Here is a 19,650-nt window from a genome sequence, read left to right as displayed (position 1 = left end):
AGGAAAGAAGAGAAGTAGGGAGAGAGGAAGGAAGAAGAGAAAAAAGGAAGGAAGGAAGAAGAGAAGGGGGACGGAGGAAGGCAGGGAGGGAGGGAGGGAGGGAGGGAGGAAAAAGAGGGGAAAAAACATTGATTAATCAAAGCTGTCCAGCCATGGATGATAAATTTTTCTGTCTCCAAAAGCATTAAGTAGAGGCTAGATTTTCCACATTTAGGAGAAGGCAACATCATGCAAGAAGAAGAGTGCCTGGGGTTAATCCTGGGTCTTCCACTTACTACTTGTGAGATTTGGACGATCACATTCGCCTCTCTCAGCTCAGCTTCCTCATTGAGAAAAGGAGAGGGGTGCTCTAAATGGCCTCTGGGGTCTTCTCTGGGTTTATGCCCATGATCCTATGATTGTGAAATATTATACTACTGGAGGAACTGGATGACGTATATAAATATTCTTGCTATTAATGGAATGAGAAGCAAATAATTTCAGCTAAATGATGAATGTTTATTGATTAACAGAAATGGTTGCCAGCATTGCTGCCTTCCACCTGAATTCATCTATATAATAAATGCATGATAACCTGTATAATAAAACTGTCTTGCTAGTTTAAACAACTTCAAGCTCTTAGTTTACCTTCCTGAGAACCTTTAAATTCACAAAGTCCCTCCCAAATGGTCTAAGAGTGAAGACTTTATCTTGAGCTCTGGAATTTCCCACCTGGTTGCAAAGAGAAACCTGGATAAGTCGGTGGCCTTGGATCTGAAAATGCCTGTGATTCCCTTAACTTAAGCCACTGGAGCCACAGCAATGTCTATGAGCTGCAAATCTTAAAATACAGCCCAGTTTCACAATCCTTTGTGAAGGACCAAGCCTCACTTGACCAGAGGGAACTGATGCTTACCTCATTCCCTATATTTAGGCTGATTCCTCTGGTAGACTTGTGTAGGGTATATTGTAGGGGAAAGACCAAATACAAAGTTAGGAGGTCAATTCAATGATAGATACCATAATGAGATCCTTGATTGAAGTGTCGTTGGTGGTAACAGAGAGGAGGGGGCAGCTTCTTTTAAGAAAAAATAGATAAGGGGCAGATAGGTAGCACAATGGATAGAGCATCAACCCTGAAGTCAGGAGGACCTGAGTTCAAATCCAGGCTTAGACACTTAACACTTCCTAGCTGTGTCACCCTGGCCAAGTCACCTAACCCCAATTGCTTCAGGAAAAAAATGAGATGAGTGGTCTCTCTCTACTGTCTCCAGGTGCTTCCCATTTTCACTTTTGTCGCTGGGTCTGAAAATGACCAAAGACATGGAAAAATGCTAAAGAGGAGTCCCACAAACAGGTAGAAACAATTTTTTTGTAATTGTGGGCACTTCATCTACTGATGCAGATCCCAGGCCTCCACATCTTAGTAGATGGTTTTGGGGAATTGTTCTAGTTGAGGGGTAGTGTGGTGCAGTGGATAGAAGATGACCCTCAAAACCAGGAAGGTCTTAGTACAAATACCACATCAGAGGCAGCTGGGTGATATGGTGGAATCAGTAAGAGCAGAGTTTGAATCCGGTCTCAGATACGTCCTAGCTGTGTGATTCTGAACAAGTCGCTTAAGTCTCTGTTTGACTCAATTTTCTCATCTCTGAAATGGGGATAATAGTATATATCATTAAGGGATATTGTGAGGATCAAATAAGTTAATTATAAAGTGCTTAGCTGACTGCCTGGTACATTGTAGGTGCAATATAAATAGTAGCTATTATTATTAACTGTGTGACTGGGCAAGTCTGTTTGCCTCAGTTTCTTCATATGGAAAATGAGCTAGAGAAAGAAATGGCAAACCACACTGGTATCTTTGCTAAGAAAACCCCAAATGGGATCACAAAGAATCAGTCAGCACAAGTAAACAAAGCTGGACTCATTTGAATACTACCTAGAGGGCTCTGTTACTGGCCACTAACAAATAAATTTACAGAAAACAATTTACCTTCTACCAGTTTTAACCTCCTGGGAGTCTGGGGTTTTTTTTCCATTTGTTTTGAGTTCTTTCTTCAATTGCCAAAGGTTAGCAATTATTCCCCGAACAGCCTTTTCTAGAGTAAGTCTCAGGGGAGGTGGTATTTTTGTCCCCCAATCAATAGTCAATAAGAACTGAAATATGGACACATCCATGTTTATATTTAGACATAATAAAATGGCGGGGCAGACCATACACAGTCTTAATGTTAATTGTATATAAGAAAGTAAAGTGATTTGAGAGTCTCAGGATCTGGATCATTAATTAAGCTGAGTGACTTTACATCTTTTTGTTTCAGTATTTCTCCTTAGGTCCTTTACAAGAGTGGAATAGCTCATGAACTAGTGAGTTCCCCATCAGTACTAATCTTCATTCAAAGGCTGTATTTATTTATTTCTTGCTAAGAATACTTTGGTGATGGATTTCAGTGATGGATTAAAATGCTAAATCTGAGCTTCTGAGATTCTGGAAAGTAAAAAGTACGATTCTTAAGGACAGTGGCTTTTTTATACCTTTATTTGTGTTCCCAGTGCTTGGCACACATTTAACAAATGACTGTTGATTGGTGTAATATCAGTATCAAGATTGGAAATTACTTTCATGGAGAAACTATGATTACCTTAACCATCTGAAATATAAGGGATTATAATTATAATATATGTTATATAATATATATTATATTATATGATTATAATATAAGGGATTATAATAATATAAAGGTAGGTGGATTTGAAACTACTTCTTTAACTAGGAAGAGGGGATTGTTCTAGTTAAGGTAAATTTCTCTCACAAATAATAGGGGTACTGTGGCAAACAACAGTCACTAGAGTGTTTGGAGCTAAGAACAATGAGGATGTCAATAAAAAAGAACCAGAGCCAATCAGAATCTCCTACAACCTGTCTTTTATAAAATGGGGAAATGGATTAAAAGAAGGTTAAAAGTTAAAAATTCAAGCAAAAATACAAATAATATCTAAAGGAGATGGTCAGAGTAGTCAGCTCTGAGAACCACACTTTAGAAAAAATACAAGAGTATGCTAGAACAGGCTCCTACCAACTCAAAAGAGCTGATTGTTAAATTTTCAGTTTGAGTATCTACACCTTGGAAATTGACAACCATAATCACTTGATTTGTTGTTTTGTTGATTGTCTAAACTTAAGAAAGAGAAAGAGGGAATGTTAATGATGTCAATTAAACTTTAAAATGTGGCAGGTATACTTTTTGGGTGGTGGAGGGTCTGATGTCCATTATTTACAAGCATGCTTCTGAACATAGACCATTTGGATGTAGAGGCAAGAATCTGGGGCAGAAGCTTATTAAGTAGAAACAGCCATTGAGAAGAAAAGACTCTTTACTTTACTTACTAGAATAGAGCAAATCTAATTTCAAGACTTTGACTATCAGTCTTCCAGTCATGCTCACCCATTAACTCAAAGCTTCCCACCACACTTAGGCAAATCATGGTTACATGGTCAGGTATTTCAGACTCAGACTTTATCACTTGCTCTAGATTCCTGGGCTTGGGCTTCATAGAGATGAAGGCACATCCTCAACAGCATCTAAAAATCCTCTAGAAACTGAGTCTTACATACATGAACTGATGCTGAGTGAAATGAATAGGACCAGGAGATCATTATATACTTCAACAACAATACTATATGATGATCAATTCTGATGGATGAGGCCCTCTTCAACAATGAGAAGATCCAGATCAGTTCCAATTGATAAATAATGAACAGAACCAGCTACACCCAGAGAAAGAACACTGGGAAATGAGTGTGGACTACAATATAACATTTGCACTCTCTCTCTCTTGTTGTTTGCTTGCATTTTTATTTTTCTTCCCAGGTTATTTTTACTTTCTTTCTAAATTCAATTTTTCTTGTGTAGCAAGTCAACTGTATAAATATGTATACATATTGTATTTAACATATACTTTAACATATCTAGAGGAGGGGGTGGAGGAAAGGAGGGGAAAAGTTGAAATAGAAGTTTTTGCAAGGGTCAGTGTTCAAATATTACCCATACATGTTTTGTATATAAAAAGGCATAATAAATAAAACAGAAACTAAGTCTTAAATACACACATACACACACACACACATATTCATATTTACAGATTTGCATATCTATGCAGACATAGTCTCAAGTCCTTTGGGATGAATATTTTCTTTCTTATTCTTCACTCCAAGAGTGAAGGAAATGGGATTCTGATAATTTTATGACTATTTGCAACAATGTTAGCTCCTAACACAGGGCTCTGTTTATTGTAAATGCTTAATAACTTCATTTGATACATACACTGATACATATTAAATTGATCCATATCTGTATTCATGCATTTCAGCACTGTGTCTAGAAATAGAACTTGAAAGGTAGCAGGTCCTAGCCAACACTTAGAATTATGGGATTTGGAACTGGGAGGCTCTTCAGAAGTCCCTTTGTCCAAAAGTCTCTTTTACAATGAAGGAAACAGATTCCAAGAGGTTACATGATGTACCCAGAATTATAAGTAGCAGAGCCAAGAATAAAACCCACATTTTTCAGGCTTCAAGACCAGATCATTTTACTACACACATTGCCTCATATTCATATGAAAAATAGCACATGTGTGTCTCTTCGTGTGTGGCTGGCACTCCATCTGCTTGAACTAGATTAAAATGGGAACAAATAGGACTATAGTACTAGGACAAGATTTTTCTCTTGCCCTGCACAAGTCTGGCCCCTCCTCCCATTGGTGAACTCCTTCTGGAACCCCCATTCTGGAGAGGAACCAAGATCAACTTGCCTTTATCTCTGGCTCTATTTCTGACTTCCCCTGGACTCAAAAACTGTGCCCCCACCCTTGGGACTTTCCCTCTCCCCCTCCTGCTTTTAAGCTTTTAGGTGTTGTTTTCCCCTATTAGAATGGAAGCTCCATGAGGGCAGGTACAATATTGGTTTTTGATTGTATTTATATTCCTAGCATTCCTGGCAACTGCCTGGCAGTTTGGTTGATTAACATTCATTAAGTGCCTCTAATGTGTCAGACTCTGTACTAAGCATTGGGGATACCAATATAAAAAGAAAGACTTGCCCAATCTATTCATCAAACATGGAATATTTTCTTTCTGACCCTCCATCTCTGAGAATCCTTGATCTCTTTCCCCCTCCTCTCTCTTTTATCATCATCATCATCCTTTCTTCTGTATGCTGCCCCACAAACAATCACAACACAAAAGCATAATCCTGACATATTTGGAAGGTAAAAGAGAAGGGAAAATAAAAACAGAAAAAGGAATAAAGAAGAGGAAAATTAAACAAGCACGTTCCCCATATTACTTAGACTCAAAGCTGAGATCCCATATTCAACAAAAGCAGAACCAGAATTCAACAAACATCAATTGCATAAGAAAAAAAAAATATTAACAGCCCCCACCCGCAAGAATATTGCCATTTAATAGAGAAATAATGTGAACAAAAAAAGTATGCTACAAAAAAGAATGTGATATGAGAAAGTAAAGAAGCTGGACAAAGAGCAATATGAAATTTGAGGAGGAAGAGACTGTTTCAATGAGGAACCAGGAAAGATTTCAGATGGGAGCTGCCTGTAAACTAGGCTTCCTTTATATTTGCCTTTATATAATCTCTTTGTATTTCCTGCTCTCTTTTTCAGCACTCTAAATAATAAATTAAATGTTGCAAAAAGAAAGAGAAATGATTTGAAGCCAAACAGAGATGGGGAAGAGGGAGTAGAATATGAATGAGAATATGAATGGGACTGTAACATCATTCATTCATATTCATATACATTTTTTTCTCTGTGTGTCTCTGCCTCAGTGTCTGTCTCTCTCTCTCTCCCTCTCTCTCACTCTCTCCCTTTCCTTTTCCCTCCCTCTCTCTTCTTCTCCTCCTCTTTTCTCATTCTTCTTCTGGGAACTGATAAGGACTTTAACCTGGAACCCCAAATGTACTTTTACAAGAATGGCCCAATTGGATCCAGAAAAGGGTATTTTTGTTGCTCTGTTCCTCTTCTCAAAAATACTTTTACTAAAGTTACAACTTCCACTTCTGCTTGTAACTTCCATTTCTTTCCCCAGTATTCTTCTCTTGTTCATTTCCTTTTTGGATGTATTTATCTCCTCTACTTGATGTGTTTAATTTATTCTTAGAGTCTCTTAAGGCTCAAAAATGCCCAAACCCCAAAATGTAAGTTGAAAGAATTCCAGTCTTTTAAAACAAAATAAAAGTTTCAATCTTAAGAAATTAGCATCCAGGGGGCAGAGCCAAGATGTCAGAGAAGATACATGCGAATTTGTAAGCTCCCTTCTTCCCTCAATACCAATTAGTTCAATCAGCCTCAAAAATAATGCTGGACTGATAAAAACCACAAGGTCTGGAAGCATGACTTACCAACTGAAGAAAATCTCGAATTTCAACAGAAAAGGTTGGTTCTGAGGGAAAGAAGAAAAAAGACCAGCACAGACAAGGTTAGGTGCTAACACACTGTGCTGATTGGACTGGGGAGAACTCTGGGATCAGAGAAGCCACTGAGATAGAGGAATCTGACACAGGCTGTTAGCTCTTCTCTGCTTATAAAACAGAAGTTCAGAAGAGAAATCAAGTCACTTTAAAATATAAAGCCAGATCCTAGAACCACCCCAATCTGGAAGTGACCTAATAGATCTCAGCACTGCTGTGCAGCCGCCTTCTGCTGCCTGGGGCTTCTCCTTGGGGTAGTTAAGAGCCTGAACATCAGGGAACACAGCCCAAGACAGCCTCTAATCCACATAGTGCCGGGATCAGCCTGAGGCAGTGGAATTCTAGCAGCCATGGAATTCCCAGAGAAGCAGAACTCCCAGAGAAGCAGAACCTTTGAAATAAGGACCATGGATTTCTGGGAAGACACTTCCAGTTTGAGTGCAGGGGCTTTTCACTTCAGCTGCTGATATCCACGCCCCACGGGATGCATTGGCTGGGGTTTGTGATGCTTTCACTGTTCAGCCTTAAGCCTCAGGGCAGTCACTAGGCCACACAGCGGGGTCCTTCACTGTGCACTCCTCACAGCACAGCTGTACTAACCACCTCTGAGGCATTTCTGGGGAGGGGGGAGGGGAACTCTCTCCCAGAGCTCTCTCTTAGCTCAGGCACAGGACTGCATCTGTTAGGTTCTTACTAAGTGCTAATGAGATAATGAGATATTAGGTTCTTACTAAATGCTAAGTTGGTACTTGACAATTCTCTAGTTCCGGCCTTTCCTGGGGAAGAGCTTGCATGCTTAGGAGGAGCAAGTTCATTGGTTGAAGTAATTCTTCCCAGAAGCCCTTGCATTATCCCACGTCCATTCTCTGGGAGGATAAAGAGGGAAGCTCTGGAGGAAAAAGGGAGTTGTTTTCTGGACCAGACTTCAGGCTGCTCTCTGCAGGAAGGGAAGTCGGCTCTCTACAGGAAGAAGAATCTGTCCAAGAGATTTGAGTTGACACAGCAAATCTCCTCCCAGAGAGCGATTGGCAGCTTCTGGAGACAACAGCATGCTACATATTGGCATCCACAATGTGGGGCAAGGACGTTTCCTTATCCTGACAAGGACTTATTCTGAGCCCTTCAGAGGAGCTAGACCGGACCATCACATCCATCCAGTCTGGGAGGAAGCTGGTAAATAAATAAATAAACTTCTTACCCCAAGGGCAAATGCCAACAGATTTTTAACAATTAGTAAGAAGCTGAAGAGAACGATTGACACCTTCTACACAGAGAAAGAGTGGGTATCCAACCCCAAGGAAGCTAACAGCAGAGAGCCGGCAGATAACACCCTACAGGGGAATGATACCTGCCCCCCCATCACATAACTCTCTCCTAGAAGAGACTGGTAAAAAGTTAAGAGAGTTTGAAGAAAAATGGGGAGAGGAAAGAGAAGCTATGATAGAGAATAACAATGTCCTGAAATTTGAGTTAGAAAAAATAAAAAATTCACAGGAGATGCAGGAAAACAAAATTTGTGAATTAGAAAAGATTTTAAAAATCACAGGAAAGTAGGATTTCTGAATTGGAAAAGATTTAAAAAGTCTCAAGAAAGTAGGATTTCTGAATTGGAAAAAGAAAATAACTCATTAAAAAAAATTAGTGAAATGGAAAAAAATTCAACAGAGCAAAATAATTCATTTAAAAACTCAATTGGGCATATACAAAAAGAACTAAAAAATGTGAATGAAGAAAATAACTCATTAAAAATCAGGACGGAACAAATAGAAATGAATGATTCATTGAGAAACCAAGAATCAATCAAACAAAATAAATTTTAAAAAAATGAAAAGCTGGAGAATAATGTCAATGTCAAATACTTACTGGGAAAATCTATAGACCTGGAAAATAGATCTAGGAGAGATAATCTGAAGATCCTTGGGCTTCCCGAAAACTATGACCAAAAAAAGAGCCTAGATTCTATTTTACAGGAAATCATCAAACAGAACTGTCCAGAGATAATAGAAACATAAGGGAAAATAGGCATTGAAAAAATTCATCAAACACCTTCTGAAAAAGACCCTAAAAAAAGAACTCCAGGGAACATTGTGGCTAAGCTGCAGAACTACCAAACTAAGGAAAAAATATTGCAAGCAGCTAGGAAAAAACAATTCAGATATCAAGGTGCCACAATAAGGGTCACACAAGATCTGGCTGCCTCCACATTAAAGGATCGAAGGGCCTGGAACCTGATATTCCAAAAGGCAAAAGAACAAAGATTGCAACTAAGAATAAACTACCCAGCTAAGTTTAGCATTTTTTTCCATGGAAGAAGATGGTCATTTAATGAAACAGAGGAATTCCATTTGTTTCTAATAAAAAAAACCAGACTTAAACAAAAAAATTTGATCTACATCCACAAGACTGAAGAGAAACAGAAAAAGGTAAAAAGAACTCTTGAGAACTGTATCTCTGTTGTGTATATACAGAAAGTCCACATGAATAATTTGATTTTACTGATACAATATAAAAAGGGGAGTAGTAAAGGGAAGGGGATAGTATCAGAAAAAGGGGAAGGAGTGATAAAAAGAGGGAAACTACATCCCAGGAAGAGGCATAGAAAATCTACCACATCTAAGGGAATTTAGAGAGGGTGAGAAACATTGTGTGAATCTTAATCTCATCAGAGTAGACTCAAAGAGTAAATAATTGACATATTTTTTTTCAAAGAATTCTCTCTCACCTCATTGCTTAAATAGTCCCATTTCAGAAAAAGAAATAGAACAAGCTATTAATCAGCTCCCCAGGAAAAAATCCCCAGGACCAGATGGATTTACATGTGAATTTTACCAAACATTTAAAGAACAATTAGCCCCGATGTTATATAAACTATTTGAAAAAATAGGGGATGAAGGAGTCCTACCAATTTATCAAGCATACCTTTGATCCAGCAGTGCTACTACTGGGCTTATATCCCAAGGAAATACTAAAGAAGGGAAAGGGGACCTGTATGTGCCAAAATGTTTGTGGCAGCCCTTTTTGTAGTGGCTAGAAACTGGAAAATAAATGGATGTCCATCAATTGGAGAATGGTTGGGTAAATTATGGTATATGAATGTTATGGAATATTATTGCTCTGTAAGAAATGACCAGCAGGATGAATTCAGAAAGGTTTGGAGAGACTTACATGAACTGATGATGAGTGAAATGAGCAGAACCAGAAGATCACTATACATTTCAACAATACTGTATGAAGATATATTCTGATGGAAGTGAATATCTTCAACATAAAGAAGATCCAACTCACTTCCAGTTGATTAATAATGGACAGAAACAACTACACCCAGAGAAGGAACACTGGGGAGTGAATGTAAACTGTTAGCACTACTGTCTATCTACCCAGGTTATTTAGACCTTTGGAATCCAATTCTTAATGTGCAACAAGAAAATTGGATTTTTGTTAGGTTCTTACTAAGTGCTAATGAGATAATGAGATATTAGGTTCTTACTAAGTGCTAAGTCGGTACTTAACAATCCTCTAGTTCTGGCCTTTACTGGGAGTTTTACTTCTGTGAACTCCTGGGGAGGAGCTTACATGCTTAGGAGGAGCAAGTTCATTGGTTGAAGTAATTTTTCCCAGAAGCCCTTGCATTATCCCACGCCCATTCTCTAGGCAGATAAAAGAGGGCGGCACTCAAGAGATTGAGAGTCTTGTCTGTGCCAGACCTAAAGAGGCTCTCTGGAGGAAGAAGAGTCTCTACAAGAGGTCAGAGTTGGCAGCAGTTGAAACAGAAGATCTCCCAGAGAGCAATCGGCAGTTTCTGGAGACAACAGCACATTACAGATTTACACACATATATTGTATTTAGGTTATACTATAACACATGTAAAATGTATGGGATTGCCTGTCATCTAGGAGAGGGAGTAGAGGGAGGGAGGGGAAAATTTGGAAAAATGAATACAAGGGATAATGTTATAAAAAAATTATGCATGCATATATACTGTCAAAAAAATTTTTTTAATTATAAAATTAATTAAAAAAAAAAAGAAAAGAAAAGAAATTAGCAGCCAGAAGGAATGACTGGATGCCCATCATTTGGGAGAGGATTGAATAAGTTATAGTATATGAATGTTATGGAATATCATTGTTCTATAAGAAACATTCAGTAGACTGATTTCAGAAAGGTTTGGAGAAACTTACATGAACTGATGCTGAGTGAAATGAGCAGAACCAGGAGATCATTATACATGGCAAGAACAAAAGTATGTGATGATCATCTCTGATAGACCTGGATCTTTTCAACAGTGAGGTAACTCAGGTCAGTTCCAATGGTTTTGTGATGGAGAAAACCATCTGCACCCAGGGAGAGGACTGTGGGGATTGAATGTGGATAGTATTTTCACCATTTTTGTTGTTTTTTGCTTGCTTTTTTCTTTCTCATTTTTTCCTTTTGATATGATATTTCTTTGCAGCATGATAATTATGGAAATGTGTATAGAAGAACTGCACATGTTTAACATATAGGGATTATTCACTGTATAGGGGAGGGATGGGAGAAGAGAGGGAGAAAATTTTGGAACACAAAGTTTTACAAGGATGAATGTTGAAAACTATCTTTGCATGTATTTTGAAAATAAAAAGCTATTATAAAATGAAAAAAATTAATTTAGCCCCAGGAGATGATGAGAAAGAAGCTTGCCTTCAATATAACAGGCAATCTTGTTATCTTGCTGCTTTTGTAAGGAAAGAAAAAGAAGGCAAAAAACAACCAACTCAAGATAAAAGTGAGTCAGTATTATGTAGGAGAACTGGACTTAGAATAACAAGAAACCAAGTTTCAGCTCCCCCTTCCAACAATTGCTGGTTCTACCACTTCAAACAAGAATCTTGATCATACTGAATTAGTTTACAAAAATTAAAATATATCTATATATATATTGCAAAGTTACCCTTAATAACTAACAAGACTTAATTACCCAAATAAGTAATCAAATAGATCATATAAGTGAATGGATGTGGCTCCTGAGTGGCTTGGATAGATATTATCTGAGATGGAATTAAGAGCACTATTATAAGTTCAAGGGGTCTGGGAGAGGGGGTCAGGAAGAAAAGAGAAGAGGATTCACATCACTGAGAATAGCTATTTCTTTCCAGTATTTAAGAATATCAGACTGGAATTATATCTGTCTGCCACTCTTCAAATATCTGCTTGATCTAGGGGTACAAATCTGGATTCATTTGAGTAATCTATGAAGTCTAAGTAAACCCAGGGATATTGTAGGTCTGGATTCTCATGTAGATCTTATTTCAAAGTCTTTTTCTTTCTTTTCTGAAGTGACTCAAAAAGGCTCCAGCATCAACTCTATAAGTCACACAAGTATACACCATCAAACTCAGCATTCTCTCCATCAATCAGGAGTCACATCTCCTTCTGTGAAACAACTAATATCTTTCTCCCACTTTATTTATAACAGAAATTATAACAGATAACAAAGCTTCCCCCAAACATGACTTACTCTATTGACACATAAATTCCTATCCTGCTCATTAGAGTTCAAGAGAAAGGAGATACTTATAAAAGCTACTGGCCATTGTATCATTGATATGTTAGGGCTACGTGAAGCTTCTTCATTAATGTGATTTACAAATGTCTCATTTTATCCCAAAATTGATTCTGAAATATCAAAATACTGGTATCAGGCCAGTTCTTAACATCCTCCACATACAGCAAGTTGTAGTGACCTGACTTTTTCCCCTCTTCTCCAGTAGGAGCTAAGTTACAACACAGCTATCAGGTAAACTAGGTCACTGATTTCTCTTTTACATGTAAGGAAGGTAGAAGCAATAAGAGGACTACATAAGGAGATCTGAAGTCTAATAGTTGCCATTCCACATTTTCCCCAGAATCTTTCCTAAAGTACACAGTACTTCTGGACTTCTGGGTGGTAGCTATGTGATTCAGTAAATAAGAGTCAGGAAGATCTGAATTAAAATACAGCCTCAGACACTGTGTGTCTGTGTTACTGACTGGCTGTCAAGAGGCAACATGGATGTATACCACATAAAAACAAAATAAGCCTAAATTGGATTCACATATATTTTTACTATTTTTAAATAAATAAATGAGATAATTTGGGGGAGAAGGAACACACAGCAGCTAAGAGATTGGGTGACTCATTTGGGCAAGTTACTTAACCTTGTCTGCCCTCAGTTTCTCATCTGTAAAATGAGCTGGAGAAGGAAATGGCAAACCACTTCAGTATCTTTGCCAAGAAAACGGGTCATAAAGAGTCAGTCAAAACTGAAACAATTGAATACCACACTGGACTTCCCCCCTGCTGAGACCATCCTTTGAACTAAAATTCCAAACAGAACTTAACAGAACCCTAGATCCATTCTAGAATTTTCTCAGAAATCATTCATCTGATCAACAAGAATTTAAGTGACAACTTTGTGTCAGGGCACTGTTCAACTCTGGAGACATAAAGACAAAAATTAAATCATTCCTGCCCCCAAGGAACTTGTAAGACTGTCGGAGACAACATGAAAGTATACTAAATAAACTCAAGATAATTGGGAGGAGAAGGGAATCTTAACAGTTGAGGATCAGGTGACCTCATTTAGAAGGTGGTACTTGAATTGAGTTTTGAAGGAAACTAGAGATTTCATAGAGGAAGGTAAAAGGGAAAGATGTTCTAGGCATGAGGAACAGCTTGTTCAAAGGCATGGAGATGGGAGATGGAGCACTATGTCTGAGAAGAGCAAGGCTAATTTTCCTGGGCCATAGCTTTTGAAGAGGAGCAATGTTAATAAAAGGTCACTTGAAATCAGCTTGTGAAGGCTCTAAAGACCAAAGCGAGGAGTTTGCAATGGAGTCTTGAGCCAATATAGAACCACAGGAGCTTATTAAGTAAGGGAGTAAAATGCTTTTTAAAAATCCTTTTTGCTTCTGTGTGAAGAATACACCAAAGAGGGAAGAGATTTGAGTCCCTTGACAGAGTTGTGGGCTTGACTAGAATAAGGGTTGTATGAAATGAAAGGATGGATGGAGGAAATGTGATGGAGGTAAAGTCAACAAGACATGGCAAATGATTGGATATGCAAGGGAGATTGAGGAGTTGAGAATGACTCTGAGTTTACAAACTCAGTGACCGGAAGGATAATTCCTTCAGTGAAAATAGGGAAGATCTGAAGAGAGGGGCATCTAGAGGACGGCATAACATGATGGGTTATGTTTTGACCATGTTAAATTTGAGATGATTCTGGGTGACAATGTCCAGTACCTAACTGGGAATGGGGAGCAGTAGTTCTAAAAAGAGGTAGGGAGCTGTACATATGAATCTGGAAGCTAAATGTGTAGAGTGACATTTAAATTGATAAGGCAGCCAAGGAAGAGACTGAAGTTCTGGGTCAAATGATCAACAAGATGGAGGACAATAAATTTGTTCTAATCTCTACAGCCTCTCAAACTTTTCCAAAAGGGAAATTATATGCAGAGATAAAGTTGTATTGTACAGCAACTTCGAGTATCTTCACGGTCTAGGGGGCTGAGAAATAAAAAGAATATTGAAAAAATATGAAATGAGACCCATTTGGAGCCCATTAAGTGCTCTCTACCATTGGGTATGATGCTACCAGCCTCTAAAGTGCACAAGCTTCCCCAAGAACCTGACCCATAAACTTGCTCCCAGAGGCTCACTTTACAATCTGGCCCATTCCCCCCACTTCTTTCTAATGCCTCAAAAAAAAATGTTTCTGGAATTTCAGTGGCCAGCACTGTGACAGCACTTTGTGTAGCATAAGATTTCTGAAGAAAGTGGAGGAACTGAGAAAATGGCTCAAGAAACATGTGAGTTTTAAATAGAGTTCAACTCTACCCCCTGACCTTCTCCCCTCTCTTCCCAGAGTCTTAGAGATTCAAACTCCAAAAGACAAGAAATCACCCCCCAGCTACAGTGACACTACCATTGTGACAGTGTTCCAGACTGTGAGCTCAGTGTCTAGCCAGTGCCAGTTCTGTCCTCACAAAAGTCTCTGGAGAAGAGACTTAAGCTAGTGAGCCATACCATGGCAATGGTAGGGTGAAGGGGGGGGGTGGAGGTTGGAGGGAGAGGAGTGGCGAACTGAGAAACTATAAGATTCAGCTTCCAAGGAAATTTCCATCAGAGGAGAGAGAAAATAAGCAATAGGTAAACAGGTAAAAATAAAGAGAATAAAAAAGACAAATTACCAAAGATCTCAAGAATGAGCACAAGCAAATAGACAAGTAGTGAAAGCAATAACAAACAAAAGGAAATGTGGCTTCCAGGTCTATCGAATGACTTCCAGTATCTCTGAATAAATACTGCACAATGGGAAAAAAAAATCCAATGTTTGGTGAGATAGAGAACTTTGGGGAAGTTGAAGGTAACATGGAACTACAACATACTGTTCCTGAGGGGATTTAACAGAGAGAGAGAGTGAGGGAGGGAGGGAGAGAGTGAGAGAGAGGGGGGGGGGAATTATGAGAGCAGAATTTATGGCCTGTATATAAAAATTATGACCATAATAGGAAAACTGGAATCTGCAATGGTTTCACCAAAAACAAAAAAAGAGAGAACAATCAATGGGAAATACAAAACACTTAAGTGAAAGACAGTCTACAAGAAAAGAAGCAAAAAAGCCAACATTAAAAGAAAATATGATCTCCATGTAATCAAAACATACTGATCTTATAGACAAAATGTGTAAACAATTAGGATTATCAATATCCCAAAAGAAAAGTGGGGGGGAAGTGGGGAAACCAATGCAAGAAAATCATCCAAAAATTCTGAAAACTGAAAATGAAATTCCAACTGAAAGAATTTATAGATTGGTTTGTTTTTGTTTTGTTTTGTTTTGTTTTTTTGAGGCAAAGAAACAAACTTCAAATTCCAAGACACATAGTGCTTGAACAGCCATTCAAATAAGAAATAAATTCTGCAAGTGATCAAATACAAAGGAAAAGAAATCTTAAAAACATAAGACTATTTTGTCCCAACCAAAAAGTGCAATAGGGAATGGAATAATAATGTGTTCTGAAGAGCAATGGAACTTAGGATGCAGCCTAGTGTGACCCATCTTGAAAATCTGAGTTTAACTATAAATGGTGACAGAGCCAAGATGGTGGAGAGGATGCACATTTCTTTCTGATCTTTTCCCACATCCCTCAAACTAATTAGCAAATCCAGCCACTGAATTAATTCTGTACTGGCAGAACCCACAAATATTGGGAGTGTAACAAATGACTGGCAGAAGATAATTTTGAAGCTCTCCAGAAAAGATCTGTTTCAATCAGTAGGAAGGGAGGCAGGCCAAGAGCAAACAGGCTGAGCACAGACACCAGTGCAGGCAGCACACAGTCCCAGGGATAAATCTACAGCAGTATTGGCTACTCTACCCTGATTGTAAGCCAGCAAATCAGCAGAGAAGTTATAAAACATCCAACACAAACAAAAAAGGTACATAGTGAATCCCCAAATGCCAGAATGTTCCTGGACCTGGCCACGCCTACCTAGCACTGAAGTCAGTTAGCACAGCCACTGCCACTTCTAGACAAAGCTTGGACAATCTCCCTTACCCTAAAATGAATAAAAAAGCAAAAAGAATCCTGACCATAAACAGTTTTTTGTTTGTTTCTTTGTTTGTTTTAATGAAAAAAAAAAAAAAAAAAAAAAAGCAAGAACAGATTTCAAACCCTAAGGAGACTAAAAGCAAATTGTCTCCAGATGAAACCTCAAAGGATGGTATAAATTGGTCCCCAACATACACAAGGCTCTGCTAGAAGAAATTAAAATGAATCTTAAAAGAGAGCTAGAAGAAAAATGGGGAAAGGGAATGAAAACTTTGCAAGAGGGCTTGGAAAAGCCACACAGAAATTATCTGATGAAAATTTACTACAAAATAGACTTAGTGAAATGGAAAAAGCATATAATTCATTAAAAGATAGATTTGACAAAATGGAAAAAGAAAACAACTCCTTGAGAAACAGAATTTATGAAATGGAAAAAAAATCCATAGAACAAAACAACTCATTTAAAAATTCAGTTGGACAAATACAAAAAGAAGTTTAAAAAAAAGTAAATGAAGAAAATAATTCACTAAAAATCAGAACTGAGCAAATGGAAATGAATGGCTCAATGAATCATTAAGAATCAGTAAAGCAAAACCAAAAATATGAAAAAATAGAAGAAATTGTAAAATACCTACTTGGGAAAACAACTGAAGTGGAAAATAGAGCTAGGAGAGATAATCTAAGGATTATTGGATTCCTGAAAACCATGATGAAAAAAAGAACCTAGATACTATTTTTCAGGAAATCATGAAAGATAACTGCCCTGATATCATAGGATCAGAAGGTAAAATAGCCATTGAAAGAATTCACCAAACACCTCCTGAAATTAAAACTCCAAAGAATATCATGTCTAAATTTCAGAATTATCACACCAAGGAAAAAATATTACAAGCAGCCAGAAAAAGAACAATTCAAATATTGTGAAGCCACAATAAGTATTACCCAGGACCTAGCAGCTGCCACCTTAAAGGATCCAAAGGCTTGGAATCTGATATTCCAAAAGACAAAGGAACTTGGAATACAGTCAAGAATAAACTACCCCACTAAACTGAGCTTTTTCTTTCAGGGAAGAAGTTGGGCATTCAACGAAACAGATGAATTCCATTTATTTCTGATGAAAATATCAGAGCTAAACAAAAAAATTTGACCTCTAAATATAGAACTCAAGAGAAGTATAGAAAGGTAAAGAGAAAAGAACTCTTGAGAACTCTATTTCTATTATGGATATACATAGATAGTGCATGTATAATTTGGTTTTACTGTTATAATATAAAAAAAGAAATGAGGTGGAAAGGCAATTGTACTGGGAAAAGGGGAAAGTGGAGGCTAAATGAGGGAAATTACATCTCACAAAGAGGTAAAGAAAACCTGTTTTAATTAAGGGAAAGAAGAGAGGGGAATGAACATTGTGTGAATCTTACTCTCATCAGATTTGGCTCAAAGAAAGAATATTAGATATATTTGATTTCATAGAGAAACTTCTCTCATCTCATAGAAAAGTGGGAGGAGAAAGAGGAAAAGGGAAGGGATAGGCTAAATAGAAGGGAAAACAGAAATAATAGGGAAAAGGTATAAGAAAGGGGCAGGGACTCTAAAGGGGGAGGGCTACTTGAGGTAAGTGATGCTCATAAGTAAAATACTGGGGAGGAGGGAAAGGAGAAAAGGAAATAGAAAAGAATAATTTGGGGTAAATAAGATGGCAGGAAATACAGAATTAGTAATTTTAACCATAAATGTGAATGAGGTGAACTCTCCCATAAAATGGAAATGGATAGATTGGATTAAAAGCCAGAATCCTACAATATGCTGTCTACAAGAAACACATTTAAAGCAGAGTGATATATACAGAATAAAGGTAAAAAGCTGGAGGAGAATCTATTATGCTTCCAGTGAAATAAAAAAGCAGGGATAGTCATCCTGATCTCAGATTAATCAAAAGCAAAAATTGATCTAATTAAGAGAGATAAGGAAGGAAATTATATCTTGCTAAAGGTTACCATAGATAATGAAGCAATATCAATACTAAACATATATGCACCAAGTGGTATAGCAGCTAAATTCCTAAAGGAGAAGTTAAGAGAGCTGTAAGACGAAATAAACAGCAAAACTATAATAGTGGAAGATCTCAACCTTGCACTCCCAGAACTAGACAAATCAAACCATAAAATAAATAAGAAAGAAATTAAGGAGGTAAACAGAATACTAGAAAAGTTAGGTATGATAGATCTTTGGAGAAAATTAAATGGACACAGAAAGGAGTACACTTTCTTCTTGGCAGTACAAAAATTGACCAAATATTAGGACATAAAGACCTCAAAATCAAATGCAGAAAGGCAGAAATAGTAAATGCATTTTTTCCATATCATGATGCAATAAAAATTACATTCAATAAAAGGAGAAAATAGACCAAAAAGTAATTGGAAACTAAATAATCTCATCCTAAAGAATGAATGGGTGAAACAGCAAATCATAGACACATTTAATAATTTCATGCAAGAGAATGACAATAATGAAACAACATAACAAAATTTGTGGGATGCAGCCAAAGGTAACAAGGGGAAATTGCTTATCTCTAGATGCTTACTTGCATAAAATAGAGAAAGAGAAGATCAATGAATTGGGCTTGCAACTAAAAAAGCTAGAAAAAGAACAAATTAAAAACCCTCGATCAAATACCAAACTTGAAATTCTAAAAATAAAAGGAGAGATAAATAAAATTGAATATAAAAAGCTATTGAATTAATAAATAAAACTAAGAGTTGGTTTTATAAAAAAAAACCAACAAAATAGATAAACCTTTAGTTAATTTGATTAGAAAAATAAAAGAGGAAAATCAAATTGTTAGTCTCAAAAATGAAAAGGGAGAACTTTCCACCAATGTCAAGAGGAAATTAGAGCAATAATTAGGAGTTATTTTCCCCAACTTTATACCAATAAATTTGATAACCTAAGTGAAATGGAGGAATACCTAAAAAAATATAAATTGCCCAGATTAACAGAAGAAGAAATGAATTACTTAAATAGTCCCATTTTAGAAAAAGAAATAAAACAAACTATTAATCAACTCCCTAAGGAAAAATTTCTATGGCCAGATGGATTTACATGTAAATTCTACCAAACATTTAAAAAACAATTAATTCCAATACTATATAAACAATTTGAAAAAATAGGGAAAGGACTCCTACCAAATTCCTTTTATGACACAGACATGGTACTGATACTTAAACCAGGTAGGATCAAAAAAGAGAAAGAAAATTATAGACCAAGTTCCCTAATGAATATTGATGCAAAAATCTTAAACAAAACATTAGCAAAGAGATTACAAAAAGCCATCCCCAAGATAATACACCATGACCAAGTAAGATTCTATACCAGCAATGCAAGGCTGGTTCAATATTAGGAAAATTATTAACATAATTAACTATTTCAATATCCAAATTAACAAAAACCATATGATTATCTCAATAGATGCAGAAAAAAGCATCTGATAAAATCCAACATCCATTCCTATTAAAAACACTAGAGCTGGGGACTTCCGGCCAAGATGGCAGCATGGAGGCAGACAGCTGCTTGAGCTCTACGTTTTCTCTCAGAACTTACTTCATGACAAGC

Source organism: Sminthopsis crassicaudata, chromosome 2, assembly GCF_048593235.1.
Source record: "Sminthopsis crassicaudata isolate SCR6 chromosome 2, ASM4859323v1, whole genome shotgun sequence".
In the NCBI taxonomy this organism is placed as follows: domain Eukaryota; kingdom Metazoa; phylum Chordata; class Mammalia; order Dasyuromorphia; family Dasyuridae; genus Sminthopsis; species Sminthopsis crassicaudata.
The sequence above is the reverse complement of the archived record's forward strand: the minus strand, read 5'-3'. Positions refer to the sequence as shown.